General features: G+C 28.2%; 1 pseudogene; it reads left to right on the top strand.

Moving 5' to 3' along the window:
* Positions 1–2,976: 2,976 nt before the first annotated feature.
* LOC125822041 (F-box/kelch-repeat protein At3g23880-like) lies at positions 2,977–16,806 on the top strand (annotated as a pseudogene).
* The last annotated feature ends 150 nt before the right edge of the window (positions 16,807–16,956 follow it).

The raw sequence follows: 16,956 nt of genomic DNA, 5'->3' as shown, positions 1-16,956 counted from the left end.
GGAACTTTAACTCCTTAATTTAGAAACATATAGTTTAATTCCTTTATTTAAATCTCTCCTCAAAAAATTGCCCACCTCAAATACTACTTTGTTTCAGGCAAACAATAGAATGTTTTTCTTTTTGTGAAAATTACAAAAATATATTCCTTAAGACTTTTATTAACAAAATATCAATATATTTATATTTAATTACAAATTAAGTTTTTAAATTACATACATAACAAACATTTAATTTTGTATTTAATTTAATTTTGTTTTACAGATTTTTCTCTCTCATACTATTAATATTTTGTGCCTTTTATATGGAGTATAATTAGGATATTAATATTTATCAAATATTCTCTCTCCTAAACAGTTTCAAACTCTTTTTGTTTATAACAATAACATTTTAATTATACATATGACAGCTTATTAAATATATATATCTTCACACGTGTTTATACCTATTTTTGTGCCTTAGTGGCTTATTTTATGGAACTCATTATTTATTACTTTTACCATTTAGATTATCAACACAATTATAATTGCATACATTTCTTTTACTTAAATTTTTTTTTTCTCTTTTTTACTTGATACAATTACTATGGTAAAAAATATTTTTCTCTCTCTTCAATTACCTTTTTCTTAAATTATTTGTTTTAGATTTTGATGCTAATTTTCTCTCTCTCTCTTCAATTACGTTTTTTTTTTAATTATCTTTTTAGAATTTGATGCTAATTTTCTCTCTCTCTCTTCAATTAAGTTTTTTCTAATTATCTTTTTAGATTTTGACACTAATTTTTAGGGAGTAAAAATGTATCATCTAATTAATATGATTTCTATCCTTAAACACGTTTCTCATTAATTTCATACAATTACTATTGAATTTATTTTCTCTCTCTTTAATTTCATTTCAACTATTATGGGAAGATCTTTTTTTACTTCTCTCTTCAATTTTATATATGTTAGTTAAAAAGGGGTGGGGTGGGGGGTGAGTATATTAAATTGTATAGAATTTGTATTATATCGTTGACCATTTTTTTTGTAATTATAATAAATAACTTATACCAAAATATAATCAAATTTTATTCCTATTATAAACCATAGCACCGTTCAATAGTTTTAACTTTTTTAAAAAAAGTATATTAAATAATGTACATTGTAGATTAAGTTTGGTGTACAATTATTTTTAATCACAATGAATAACTTACACCAACAAATAATTAAATTGCACATGAAGTAAAAATTCATGATTATAACATTAATATTTGTTATATATTTCAACTATATGTTGCCTTACACCATAATATTATCAACTATCTATCAATATTTATCATCGAATTAATAAATAAGTATACCAATATATATATGAAAAAATCACTAGTATTAGTAAAAATTCCATTCATAAAAAAATAAAATTAATTACAAAGTATTGTATCTATTTGGTAAACGTCTTTTTGGTGTTTGTGTCATATATCACTCCTTCAATCTTGAAATTCACATACATTCCGGCGATACATTTCGATAAATAGTTAGACACATACTAACCTACAAGAATGTATAACATCATAATACAACCACTTATTTATAATTTTTTAAATTACAAATTAATTAGAAATGATATGTAATATGGTGACGCTTTGGTGTACAATATGGTAACGTTTTGGTGTATAATATGGTGATGTTTTGGTGTACAGTTCAATCTAATATATAATATATGATGTACACCAATATATACACCACAAACTAATCAAGAAATTACCATTTTCAACTTAATTAAAAAAAAAGTGCACATGATAGTTTAACATTGCTATCTTGAACAATATTGTACATTATGATTAAATTTTGGTGTATAGTGCACTATAGTACGAAATACATAAACTAGACCAAGATATACACCATAATTTAACCCAAAATTTTTCAATCATTTTATATAATCAAATTAATTCAAATTTGTGTGTCAAACAATATACGAAGCATTCATTCAAGTAATATTTTTCATAGTTAACATATCTATTTACACAAAAAATCAAGCAAGAAAAACAACAAAAAAAAAAACTTAAAACAATAAAAAAAAATGAACTATATATTTTAGCAATCAAACTAAAAAAATAATAATTAAAAAACTAATACATACTTGTTACACTCCATATTTAAGATCCCAACAAAAAACACCAATCAATAAAGCTATAGCAATATATGTTTATAAAAACGTTTAATCAATAAAACCAATAAAATACTTCAAAACAATCCAACTTATATTTGTGTATTATAGTGGTATAATTTATGATAAAGAATGCTAAAATTAATTTACTGGTTTAAATGCTATGCAAAATTGGTATAAAATTTAGTATTTACAATTATTATGGTGTATATTATGATTAAAAATTTGTGTACACTTCAAATTGATATATATATCATCATTTGAACTACAAACTAACCAAACAATACCAATAAACAAACTAACCACTATCATATAACAAAACTTTATAAAATCTTATTTTTTTTGGTAGATACAAAATAAATAATAGTGCCTAGTAGAATAACCCGATAAATAACATAAAAATTCAACAAAAATACACCATAATATTTTGGTGTATATACGCTACTAACTAAAAAAACATATGCATTCAAAATATATGGACTACACCAATATATAAACCACTAATTAACCAATAATTTAACTATAGGCGAGTACCTACATATGGTGCAAAGCAATTGAGAACAATATAGTTTATGTTTTACAAATTCCATCCAAAAAATACCAATCAATAAAGCTATAACAATATATATATTTATAAAAAAAATCAATAAAACCAATAAATATACTTTAAAACAACCATAATCGAAGCAATTATTATGGTGAATACCAGTTTCATTCCATCTCCCGTCGTGCTGAAAAAAATCCATTGAACACACTTTCAGAATAGTGAAGGTATAGAGTCTGATTTTGATTAGAATTATGAGAGAGAAGCAATAACTATATTAGAGATATTTATGGAAGGTAAATAAAAGAGGGGGAGAAAATTAAGGAATTAAAAAATAAATTGTGGGCTGTCATGCTTTAATTTCCGATTTTTCTTTTTCTTTTTATTATTTATTTTATTGTTCCGATTTATTTTTTTTAACATATTTGAATAATTTAGGGAAGGTAAAATTATTGGAGAAATTTATGGAAATTGGGATAAGCGTGGCTGATTTGGAATTTTTAAATAAAAAAAAATTCTACTTTTGAAAAAAAAAAAATTCTATATAATTGAAAAAAAAAGTATTGCTATGTTGGTGTAAATACAATTGTTAAGTTGTAAACTTAAAAAATCGGCCCTTTTTTTTTTCATAACAATCCTTAATTATCTCTCTTTCTCTATGCATTCGATATTCAAAATTCAATGTCTCCATCTGATTAAATCACACACACGCTAAAATTAAGTTGTAATTTTATTTTGGTATAAGGTAAATTAGGCTAAGTTAAATTTTAACTTTTACAAATGAGTGGTGCTGGAGGTGCACTACATTAGTAATTTGGCCTTCTAGTCATTTGAGTTTTCTGATCACTTCCCAATAGCTCAATGACCTTATGTAAAATTAAACTCACACGTTATTATTAATATCAACGTTGTATTTTGATAGCTGCTTAATTAAATATAGCTAAATGATCTATGATTGACCATTGTTATAGGGACTAGATCCTCGGTCTATAGCAAACTTGTTTGTGAATGCAAGCATAGGAGAGATTAGACACGATAATAAACGAAGAGGACAAATTTATAAATAATGACAAAAAAATATATGCTACTATTCTTATAGTTTATCGGTACAAAGTTAACTACAATGACCAAAAAAATTGGGTGTTTCTTAGTTTAGGTTTATACAATGAAATTCTATTATCTTTATTTTTATTCTCAATCTACAAATTATTTTTGTTTGGATTGATTTTTGGCTTTTTATCTTTTGACTTATTTTTATCATGTTAGCTTAAAATCAAGGGCTTATAAAAACTTTTTAAATTTATTAAAATACTATATAAGTGCTTAAAACAATTTTGATTTTAAGACTCTTAAAATAAATCAATCCAAATAGGGTAACTTGCAATTTGATAATTAGTCATGTTTGAGTTGATTGACTTTTGGCCTATGACTTATAAGTCAAAAGTTCTAACTTATGATTGTGGACTTTATTTTTGCTATTTTGACCTAAAAATAACTGCACATGATCACTTTTTTTATTTTACCCAAATACTACAAAATTGTTTAAAAGTTAATTTACTTAAAAACACCTAATATAAGTCAATCCAAACATGCTCAATGTTTAAAGTTTCCTTTCAATTATACAGAGTCAAAACTTGAGTTTAATTCAATTCCTACTAGTTCAATATATGTGTTTAATTAATCGTTCAGACAATTTTTAATATTGTAATATAGTTTTAAAAATTTTAAAAGATATTACCATACAATAGTGTTTTAACATATTTATCTCTTATTATAAATAAATATGATTGTTAAGTAAATATAATAAGGAAAAAGGGTGCTATACCCTCGACTTTGCAATTAGAGATTTTTTTTTAATATTGCCATACCAATCAGTTTGACAGCCTTCCTAACAATTTCCAAAGCCTTTTTTTTTGCCATTCAATAGGGTTTAATATTACTCCCCCCCCCCCCCCCCCCAAAGATTTCACGTAATATTTGAATTTTTTCATACATTATTTTTTTTGTTTTCTTTAATTCAATAATAGGTATGTATGTGAGTCATTTTTGTAACGAGGAATATAATCGCAAAATTAAGGGTATATCAAACCTTTTTTTCAATATAATATAACAATACCAATAAAATACGATAACTCTACTATGAACTTTCCTCTGCAGTCATTCATTGGCTTTGTTGATCTCATCTCGTCACTTTCTAGGAATGAGAACTGACATGCACATCCAAGAAGAAATAATTATGGATATTTTGAGTAGACTACTCTTTTTCGATTCAAGTGTGTTCTAGAGTCTTGGAAGGCTTTAGTCTGCGAACATAGCTTTAAGAAAATGCATCTCAATCATGTCAATAATGACAAATTGGTTATAAAACAGACTGCCAAGGATGGTAATATTTTCTTTTATTGTTATCTTTGCCGATAACAACATCAATGTCACATCTAACTATTAGGGATGTACAAGAATCAGTTTGTGTCCCGCTATGTGTGGCAGGACGTTCTAAGATACATGTTGCAGGACGTTACAAGATACATGGTAGCTCCAATGACTTGTTTTTAATTGGGATTAAGGATGGTAATATTTTCTTCTACAAGAGAATATTTTAATGGAGAGAATCAATATTACTAACATCATATTGGGATAAGTTTTTTGTGGTTATATTTATGGATTGGATACGACTCAACTAGTGATGACTATAAAGTCATTAAGATTCCTCAATATATTGGAGAGGGACCCACTGAAATTCAACAGTTAAATTGAGTTCATTATTTTGATGGTCAATTTTTTTCTTGAAAAATTTATCATAGATGCCCCTTAAAAAAATAACTGAGACTAACATAAAAGCGACGCCATTTGCCACACTATCCATCGCTTTTTAATAAAAATAATTATTTTACAAAAAACGACAGATGGTCCGTCACTTTCTTTTTTCGAATTTTATATAAAATTAATAAGCAATTATTTATTTAATATATGTAGAGACGTCGTACATTGATTTTTATTAAAAATAATTATTTATAAATCAAACAATAATCACGTCTTCGTTTTTCATTAATTTTAATTTATTTATGATTTGTTCAAAAAAAGTGATGGACAACATCTCTAAATCCATCGCTTTTTGGTCAAAATATCTGATCAAACATTTTAAAAAGCGACAGACAACATCTCTTAGTCCGTTGATTTTTTATCAAACTGTTGGTCAAATATTTTTTAAAAACCGATGGACAAAGAGATGCTATCAATCGCTTTTTTAAAAATTATGTTGAGAGAGAAGAACGGGTTTTTACACATTTTACATCTCTCTCTTCTCTCTTCTCTCCCTTCTCTCTAAAAGGTGACCACCACCGCCATGATGTCGCCCGTCGCACCCTCTACTGTCACGTCGCCGCCTTGACCCGCTGCGTCCCCGCTGCCCTGCTCTCTCTATCTCCTTGTTAAGGTTAGAGTTTTTCAATTTAATTTTTTTTTCAATTCTAGTAATATTTAATTTGTTTGTTAGTATATTGTTTTGGTTTGTTGAATTGTGTTATTCAATTGTTAATTTGGTGTTTTGATTACTGTTAGTTAGAGAGAGAATTGATGATTTTTGATTATAGGGTTTTCTTTTAAATTGAGGATTTTTAAATATGATTGTGAATTGACTATTAGACGTTAGAACTAACAAATAATTAGAAGTTAGAACTTCAATTTTCCAACTTTGAAATTTTTGAATTTAGTATGTTTAAAAGTTGAAGTTAGAAAACAATATTGGATTGTATATGAAAGTCAAAATTAGATTAGTTCAATTTTTCAACTTAGAAATTTTTGAATTTAGTAAGTTTGAAAGTTGAAATTAGAAAAATGTTAGATTGTACATGAAAGTTAGATTACTTTGAAGTTAGAAAAATATTGGATAGTATATGAAAGTTGAAATTAGGTTACTTGAATTCTTGAACTTAAAAATTCTTGAATTTGAAGTTTGTATAGAACTAATTTTAGAAATTATATGTGAACTTAAATTTTTGGATTTTAGAAGTACTTTAGGTTGTGAACTTTAGAAATCTTGAATTATTGTAGGATTTTAGTATTTTAGGTTGTGAACTTTAGAAATCTTGAATTATTGTACAATTTAAGAACTTTAGGTTGTTTACTTTAGAAATCTTGATTGTAGAATTTATGAACCTATTAGGTTGTAAACTTTAAAATCTTGATAAAATGTAATCTTTATGAACTAATGTTAGTTCATGTTTTTGGTATGATTTATATATTCGGATGAATTGAATTGAATTCACAGGTGGACAGCATAAACTGTAAAAAAAAATGCAGGATAAGCGACGGATAGGGTAGTTCGCTTGTCTGGATTTAACTAAATATAATTTTAGATTGCATCACTTTTCAATTTTTTAAAAAAAATTAAAGAAAAGAGACGAACAACGTCTCTTTGTTCCCTGCTTTTCAAAATTTTCAAAAAGTGATAAATTTAAAACAAACGACGGACTATATATATATAAAAGCAACGAATGAAGTCGCATTATTCAAGAAAATAATTTTGTTTTTAAAAAAATAAAAAATGACGTTGTCCATCGATTTTTTGTGGCGGCGTCTGTCACTTTTTGAAAAACGTCGAGCAAAAGAGCAACAAACTTGATTGCATTGCTTTTTCGTCGATTTTGACAAAAAAAGCAAAGCAGACTGTCATTTTTCGCCAGATTTTTAGTAGTGACAGTAGGGGTGTATGTCAACCACTTTTTTAATGAAGAATATATAATCGCAAAATTAACGATATATTAAGCCTTTTTTTTCCTATATATTATAATTATACCAGTAAAATGTGGTGACTCTACTTTGAATTTCGCTCCGCAGTCATTCATTGGTTTTGTTGATATCATCTTGTCACCTTCTAGATTGAGAACTCACATGCTCATTCAAGAATAAATAGTTATGAATATTTTAAGTAGACTTTATGTGAAATTTCGTTTCCGATTAAATATGTTTCATGGCCTTGAAAGCAGAGAGCTGTCAGTATGGGTTGAGCCACCCCATTCAGGGTAACTCGTACATTCTTAAAATTTTGAGGGGTCAGATCGGGCTGTACAATTTTTCTTGTGGAGTAAAAAATGGTCAACCCAACCCACAAGTATGTGGGTTGTAGGCTATGCTAGGCCAACCCATTTTTTAATTTTTTTTTTTTTTTTATAATTTTTCTAGGGAGATATGAATGATAACTGGACTAGGACCATACTACTAGTATTGACTCTAGTGTCTCGATAAAAGTGTTTAGAAACTTTTTTTCTACAAAACTTTTTTGACTTACGTATTAGGAGTAGTACTAATGGCAAGTCTATATCAGTATGTGAAATTACTTACTTGAAAATAGAACCAGTTATCTCGTACAACAAGTTAAATTATCCTCAATTTACTGTTAGTTGGTGTGGTGTAAAGGATAAACACAAGTTGTGTCACCCTACAACCTATCCAAACAAAATTTAATATATCTTTGATTTGTTTTCGGAACTTGGCCATTGAAAATGTACAATCAGCTCGTCTGTTGTTGGCCTTGAGTATTACATCATATCATTTAGACCAGGGAGCACGTGGCCAGGGGAGTAGCTACACTATGTCCCGGTGTCCAAGCGGACACACTTCTACGAAAATAACATTGTATATAAGTAAAATGATATTTTAAATGGTTAAATAAGACGTTTTGGACACTCTTCAAACATCAAATATTCTTAACCCATTGGATTTTGGAGCTTAGCCAAAGGTAAGGTGACCAACTTGCACTTGAATTGAATTCCTCACAACTACATTTTATTTTTACATTTTCAAAAGTTATTAATTAATAAATCTTCTATTTTTTCAATAATTCAAATCTAATATTATCTATTAAATAATCTTAAATTAGAGACCTATATGCTATAACTTAAAATTTTAAGGAAAAAAATATTTAGAAGGTAATTAAATTTTTAATTGATTTGAATTTTGATTTTTTTCCCTTTCTTTAAAATTTTTAAATAAAATTTAAAATTAATTATTTAATTTAAAGTTAATCAGTAAATCCTCTTTCTTTTTTCTATAAAGCTAGTAAAAGTGAAAAAAGGCTTCATATAAAATTTCTTTTACAAAATCTCGTCTGATTCTATTCTTTATTTTTGATTTTAGGTGAAATCTTTAATTATAAATGTGATTTTACTCTAAACTTATTTTTTTTTCTTTGTCCATTCACTTCCTATTAAATAACATGAACATCGAAGCTAAGTATTATGTAGTTTGATTTTAAAATTTTTGATATATTTTCTAATTAAAAATAATAATTACTTTATACTACATAGTTTGATTTACAAAATTTTAGAGCACCATTTGTTTAATTATCTTTTTCCTATGCAATTCTTGGACACCCTTCATAAATTTTTGACTATGACACTGCACGTGGTCATACATCTTATATCATTAATGAGGTCTATACTATTTAATATAGGTATTTTAAATTTGTGGCTTTCAGTTTTATACTAGTATAGACCAGTGTCATCAAAAGCACCCTTAAGCGAGACTCAAAATATATTGAACATTTCATTGTCTTTTTTGTCCTTGATTTATCATTTGCTCCCTAATAAATAATTCTCTGTTGTTAATAGATATTCTATGGATAACATGTTTGCAAGCTCAAAGGTGCCTGCGGAAGTTAGCACTTTGGTGGTACTTCTTAAGGAAAAGTTAGATGCTTGAAAATTGATAAAATGTTACTCTCTTTGACGGAATCTTTTTACCCCTTTTCTGATTATAGTTGAGAAGTCTAATATAAATGAGGTTAACACAAGTTTCCAAATTAATATAGTTTCTCATATGTTTGTTTTGCAAATGTTGTTGAAATACTCTTATCACTTCATAATATTGTAAAGTGTTTGAAAGTAGATTGCTTGAGAAAACTGTTTAGCTCATTTTGTGAATCTTTATTCTAGTAGTTATGTAAAATCGTGAAGGGTACAATATGACTCTTTTAGTGTGGTTAAGTTTGTTATATACTTACTTTTGCTAGTCTTCAATGATAGTCTTAGTTACATGAGTTTGTAAGCTTGCCAAGTCGCGTGAAATATCTTCACCCTTTCTGAACTTGAGCACAATTTCTTTAATTGTTGTTTTGCATCATACATTTGACATCACATCACCTCTTCCTCAAAAGTTGTTTCATGCATGTTATGATCCGTAGCAATCACAAGCCTTCCATCAATTTTTTTGATGGGATCATCTATTGTCCATCAACCTTATCTTTTAAATCCTTCCAATTAATCAAATAAGATTTTTCTGACTCTATAGTAGTAGGAATCAGAGTAGGATGCATTACAACCTATATGAAAATAAATTGTTCAACAAAACCACAAATAATAAAAACTTCTAAAATAAAAGATTGCACAAAAAAGAAAACTTAAGTATTCACCTTGTTTTTTTTCAATACTAATGACACTTTCTTATAATCTGAAATTGACGCTTTTTTAGCAAACCATCGATGTAATCTAGGAAGTGGCAAGGGAGACTGTGTTGATGGTTCTCCAAAAGTCTCTCCTAGTATAGGAATTGCTTCCAAAGCCCATACCTGCATTGAAAACAAAAATAGTATTAAATGATATTAGTATAAATTTGAGATCGATACATATTTTGTCATGACCAATTCAATATCTCACCATAAAAGTCCAAGAGAACCCTTGCAAGCTGATATTTGGCTTCAATTTTTCGGACTTAGTATCCATACATGAGCAAGGAATATACAGAGAATTGATTGTGTTCTCAAATGAAATCCTACACCAAGGATATTCATTGAATTGAGCCAAGTTTGTCACTATATTAATATAACTTGATTTAACAATTCTCTTACGATCACCAGCAGACACGAAACTATCAACAAATCAAATTAAGACAATCTTTAACTTCGTTTGTGTATCAAATCTTTGAGATTCAAATAAATCCTCTAATTCTAAGCCCTGTAGATAACCTTTCTTGCTCAATAATTCTAAAAACTTTTTTGCCTTCTTTTTATGATATAAACCCTCACTGGATGAAATTTCTCCACCGTTCAATTTCGTAATCAAAGCAAACTCCTTCGTGCCAAATCGAATTGGCTTACCCCTAATCATGAACCAAATCTCATTTTTTTTGGTGCAAGAAATTCTCCGCAGTAGAATATAGATCGAATTGGCTTACCCCAATCATGAACCAATCTCATTTTTTTTGTTACAAGAAATTCTTCGCAGTAGAATATAGTGAATGATCTGGATAAAACTTTTTTTCTTCCTATTATGGTCATTTACTTCTACAAAGGAACCAAAACAAGTTCCCATAAATAGTTTGTGCACTTCTTTATTTTTTTAATCGTTTCGACAATTTTCCAGTTTGCTGAAATTTTATATGTTGCATTAAAGTAATTTATGAGGTTGAATGTTGTTGCTAAACAAAACAGGGAGAGGTCTATCGAGGTAGACTCAATATGTTCCTACAAATTAAATAAATATTGTCAGTTATTACTCCAATCATAACTCCAAAATTTAAAAGCTGGAAAAAGCTAAACCATAAAGGTGCACTTGATTATCCCCGAGCTCATGTGCAATATCTTTATTATCTACTTGCGCCATATGCAAAACTGTTTAATCTAAGACATCACAATCCAATCCCGTACTTTCGGAAGATAGCCACATCCCTCTAGATTTACTCCCAGACACTCCTGACATACTACATAAAACTAATTCGGTTGAATTAGAAATATAGCACATTGGAAGAGCTATTTTCAATTGACAATCTCACATCCAAAACTGCTCATATGACTACAAATGAAGCACATATTTCCAATGGCAAAGAGATACTACACAATATCCAAGTACAACCTAGTATGGATAATATTGAGATTTACAAAGAGAATTATATTGTAGAAGAAAAAGCTCTCATTTGATCAAAGCTTGCATGAGTTAGTTACAGATGTGGGTTTTTATACAAGTCATTTTATGCATGTGCAACAACTACTGATTAATTAACCATCTAAGCTAACCATTTCACCAACTAACAGTGTTAATCAACTAACGACCAAACTAACATAATTTATCAATCAATTAACCAATTCCAATAGATAGTAGAAATCTTAAACCAACAAATGATATTACTATAAAATCTTACTTCTGATTCAAACACAACCAACATGTTTCACAAAGAAGAGATAACAAACTCGCAATACAACAACACTCGCTACCACAATCAACAACTGAGCACTATGCAAGACAAAGCATCTTACTATCAAATATGAACCACCAACACCATATTCATTATCAACTGATAAGGAACAACTCATCCTATCAAAATATGGAAATGCCAATACTGTGTATGCATGTAATCAGCACCGACACTCTTTTGCTTCTTGGGTTCTCTCAAAGCCATTTTGATTATTCTTTGTGCAGTAAACATGTTGGCCCTGAGTTAGTGGTGGTCCTAGTTTATATTGATGATCTATTAGTTACAGGCAATACTCTCTCTCTCATTTTACAAACTAGGAATGACTTAAAGCTCAAGTTTAAGATGAAAGACTTGGGTGAACTTAAATTTTTTCTTTGGAATTGAATTTGCCAAGCCAGGAAGGGAATGATGATGTGTCAAAAGAAGTATGCTCTGGATTTAATAGTTGAATAGGGGCTCAGTCGGTCCAAACTACGTAGTTCTCCACTAGATATATTTCAACCATCAACTTGAAGAATAACATTTTTCTTTGCTTCAATACCGTGTCTTTTATTGCGTCGGTTCTATTTTCGCTCCGATTTTCATTTTTACATATAAAATATTATGATCATGTATTGCAAACCAATATAGTGATCATATATTGCAAAGATCACAAAAAAAACTTTATTTTACTGTTTCATTCTTCTATTTAATAGGTAAGTGCTTATAAAATATCATTTCTTAAAGTGCCTTTCCAAAATGCATAGGATTAGAGTAAACTTGAAACGTTCTTATATAGTTTAGACCTTTGTGTTCTACTTTACAAGATAAATTAGTTGTGCGTTCTAATTTGTTACTCTCCTTGTCCATTTCACTTATCCGCCATATTAAAAATAAACGTCCACTTTTACAGTAAAACCTTATTAAATTAATACTTGGTAAATTAATAATCTCTCTAAGATAATATTTTCTTCCGGTCTCGATTTGGGCCAATGGAAAAAATCAGACATTTCATTAAGATGATAAGATAATATATTTTCAGGAGACCACTATATAAATATATGGTCCCATTAATATTATAAATTTGTACAAATACATCTAAGACAATTTTGTGAAATATGATTCTATAGTATTTTGTTTTTTGTTAAAATTTAATTCTAGTTGAAGTTCATCTCTAATTTTTGTTATTATATCCAAATGTTATTGTGTTGTCTTTTTTATTGCACCATAAAATTGTGAAGAGTTCTAGATGCGATAAGTGTTTCCTTATGCGTCACTTGTTCCAAATGTATTGTATCATCTTCAACTTCATCATCAACATTGTTTTTTTTCCAATGATGTCTTCAATTTCTTTTAAATTCTAGACCTCTGAACATGTTTCACTTTCATCCGGGTAATCCAACAAGTTCTTGACGTCCATTTTATTGCGATAACTGAGATAATTAATCATGACCTCAAGTTCATGAATGACGTTTCAAGTGGGTTCATTCAAATTCTTTAAGATTTCATTCCCCCAACAAATTTTGCAGTGTTGAAAACAATTTGCTATTGTTTTTTGCTCTGAACATTTGTTGTCCAAGTCTAGATTGTAAAATTGATAGCATCCAAAACATTAATATTTTTTGGATCCGTTTGTCCCACTTCGTAGCCTTCTAAAATATCATATGATAAAATATGGTGTGATAATACATCTTGAAAGCTCTTATTATTGCAACATCACAAGATTGAATCTCAAAAAACTTTTTAAATCAATAAATATGAATTTATCGATTAAATAATTACTCTATGAAATAATAATATTTCACGGTCTCACCTATATTAATTTAATGAGGTTATATTGTACTTGTCCAATTTAGAAAATCAAGAGATATTTTACCATTTTAAACCTACTTTACTTTACATTCAATTGTTTTAAGTGTTTTCAATTTCTAATCTCACACATAATAATTCATTTTTTTTCCGAATAGTCTTTAATACTTGTTCTTGATACGGTGCAAATTGAGATAATATTCCATGTCACTCATTCAATTTTGATTTTTATTTCTAAAGTCACTCAATTATGGATTTTTCTCTCATAAATTCATTTAACTTTGATTTCTAACACAAAAATTATTAAAATATGGGTTTTTTTTCTTTCACAAAGTCACTCAACTTTGAATTTTAACTCAAAATTCACTTAACTATGGAAATTTTACGTACAAAACCACTCAATCTATTGTTGGGTTATGAAGGATGATTAGGGCGTCATGCGGAAACTTATAATTTGCAAATCATATGGTTGACAAATCAGATGACAAATAAAAACATACTAAAGATATAATATTATTATAGTTTGGTCAAGCGACCTACATATTATAAAACTAATATTGAAAAAACATAAATATGTTTAGGAGAAAATCTCCCATAAACAAGACTCTTAAACTACTACATTGTGGATTTTATTGTTATTGTGTTAGAAGAAACAAACCTATATTTACAGAGTCCTAAAACCTTTTCTTACTAGAAAAGGAGTCCTAAAAGGAGAGAATAAACCAACTATGAAAGAATATTATATTTTCCTTTCAGGAAAAGTAAAAACATTTATGGTTATGTTTTGTCTTTTCTTTAAGGAAAAATAAATCTTAAATTATGGTAAGAAAATCAGGGCAAAACCCGAACATCTATTTCATTATTTTTTAAATTAAAATTTGCTTATATAAACTTTTTATTTCAAATCAAATTTTAAATAAATAAAAATATACTTATCTATTAAAACCATTTTAATGACCCACTCAATCAAGTTTACAATCGGTAAAGCTACTTCCCTGTTCATGCAATAGTCATTTTACCCAAAAATCAAACCCACATGGAATTTTGTAAAATGTAAATATTTATGTTTTAGTAATTTATCAAATTTATGAAAAAATGATTAGCATTCGGACTCTCAAGCCATACAACAAAGTTTTTAATAATAACTTTTTCTCAAATTAGTTATTTTGAGACCAATTAATTTTCCAACATAATTTAAGCTTAGCTCATATTGCTCCCTCCTTTTTTTTTTTACTTGACAAATTTTGATTTTACGTACTCATTAAGAAAACGGTGATTATTATAGAAAGTTTACTATTTTACTCTTATTAATTGATATGGGCCCAAACATATTTATTTACTAGGTCATGACATTAACTCAATGTTAATAAATTGAGGATACAGTAAGAAAAAAAAGTGTCCTTCCTTGATTTGTCAAAAAATAACAAGTAAAAACCCGTTGTCCGTAATCAAGTTTGTTCTTGCCTTGTATTCTTTGTATTATACTGTTTAACAATTTTAATTTAAAACATGTTATTTGGATCTACCCAAATTTTGTCACCCAAATATTAGGTTCTTTTCTGACGAAATTTTTTGTCTATGATATCCGATGCCTCAACTGAAAAATATGGTAATTAATTTTAGGTATTTCACACTGAGTTTGAAAATTTGGACTATTCTTAAGTTTGTTATTATAATTTGATTACTAACTTAGAGTTGTCGAAATTGGGTGTTTCTTAGTTTAGCTAGGTTTATACAATGAAATTCTATTACGTTTATTTTTATTCTCAATCTACAAATTATCTCTGTTTGGATGGATTTTTGGCTTTTTACCTTTTGTTTTATTTTTATCATGTTAGCTTAAAATCAAGGGCTTATAAACACTTTAAAAATTTATTTAAACACGTTTAAAAACTATTTTGATTTTAAAACCCTTAAAATAAATCAATCCAAATAGGTTAACTTGCTTTTTGACAATTAGTCATGTTTGGAACTTTGGGTTGGATTGATTTTTTGTTAGTCAAAAGTTCTAACGTATGACTTTAGACTTTATTTTTGTTATTTTAACTTAAAAATAAGTGCTTATAAATACTTTTTTATTTTATCCAAATATTAAAAAATTGTTTTACTTAAAAACATCTAATATAAGTCAATCCAAGCATGCTCATTGTTTGAAGTTCCCCTTTTAATTATACAACTCAAAACTTGAGTTTAATTCAATTCCTACTAGTTTAATGAATTCTTTAATTAATCGTTCTGACAAATTTTAATATTGTAATATAGTTCTAAAAATTAAAAAGAGATATTACCATACAGTAGTGTTTTAACATATTTATCTCTTCTTTTAAATATGATTGCGAAGGAAATATTATAATAGGGAAAAGGGTGATATATCTTGACTTTGCAATTTAAAGTTGATATACTATTTGTTATAAAAGTGTTTCATATATATACCTATTGTTACACAAATGCCTTTCTTTGATATTACCATACAATAGGGTTTTAGATTACTTTTTTTTTTTTTTAAAAAAAAAAAATAGTCGTTAAGATTCCTGAAGCTGTAAGATCAAGGTAAAAAAAAAAATCACGTTATTTGCATTAGTGATTACAATTTTGGATCGTTAAGATTTCTGAAGATGATTTAGAGGCACCCACTGAAGCTCTCTCACTAAAAACTGGTTCGTGTAGAAAAATTTATGAAGGTTACTGTACCTTCCAATGCGATAATATGGACTATTTGACGTCAGTACGAAGAACATTTCATTGGCTTGCTGATTCCGAAGGATATAGGTTTTCTCTGTTTCATTTAATCATTTCAAATGAGGCGTTTGGAGAATTACCATTGTCGAAGGAGATGCCCTTGTTGTGTGACACGATCGAGCAAGGCCTAACAGTGTTAGATGGAATGCTTAGTGTAAATTTTGTTTGTGTCAAGGAGGATACTATTGTTTTTGATTTGTGGGTAATGAAAGAGTATGGTATCGAAGAATCTTGGACTAAATTATTCACAATGAAAGATAGCAGGAAACGTTTTCAAGTGTTACCAATCACTCCAAAATATATATTTGCAGATGGGCGAGTGTTGCTGAATTCAGATAGAAGAGATGTGCTTAGAAAATTCAAAGAATCAGACAGAAGAAGCAATCTCTATAGTGCCTCTAAGTAGTGATGAAGATACCATGAGATGGGATGGATATACTTACACAGAGACACTCATCTCTCCAAAAGAATGTGTTCTTGGTTAGTACTAGTATCGGTTGTTACCCGTTGTATGTTATCATGTGTTTGGTGCTCAATTGGAACAAATCATAGTTTA

The sequence above is a fragment of the Solanum verrucosum genome, unplaced genomic scaffold (assembly GCF_900185275.1).
Source record: "Solanum verrucosum unplaced genomic scaffold, falcon-dt-bn FXZP01000103.1, whole genome shotgun sequence".
NCBI lineage: Eukaryota > Viridiplantae > Streptophyta > Magnoliopsida > Solanales > Solanaceae > Solanum > Solanum verrucosum.
This window is presented reverse-complemented; position numbering and strand designations above follow the sequence as displayed.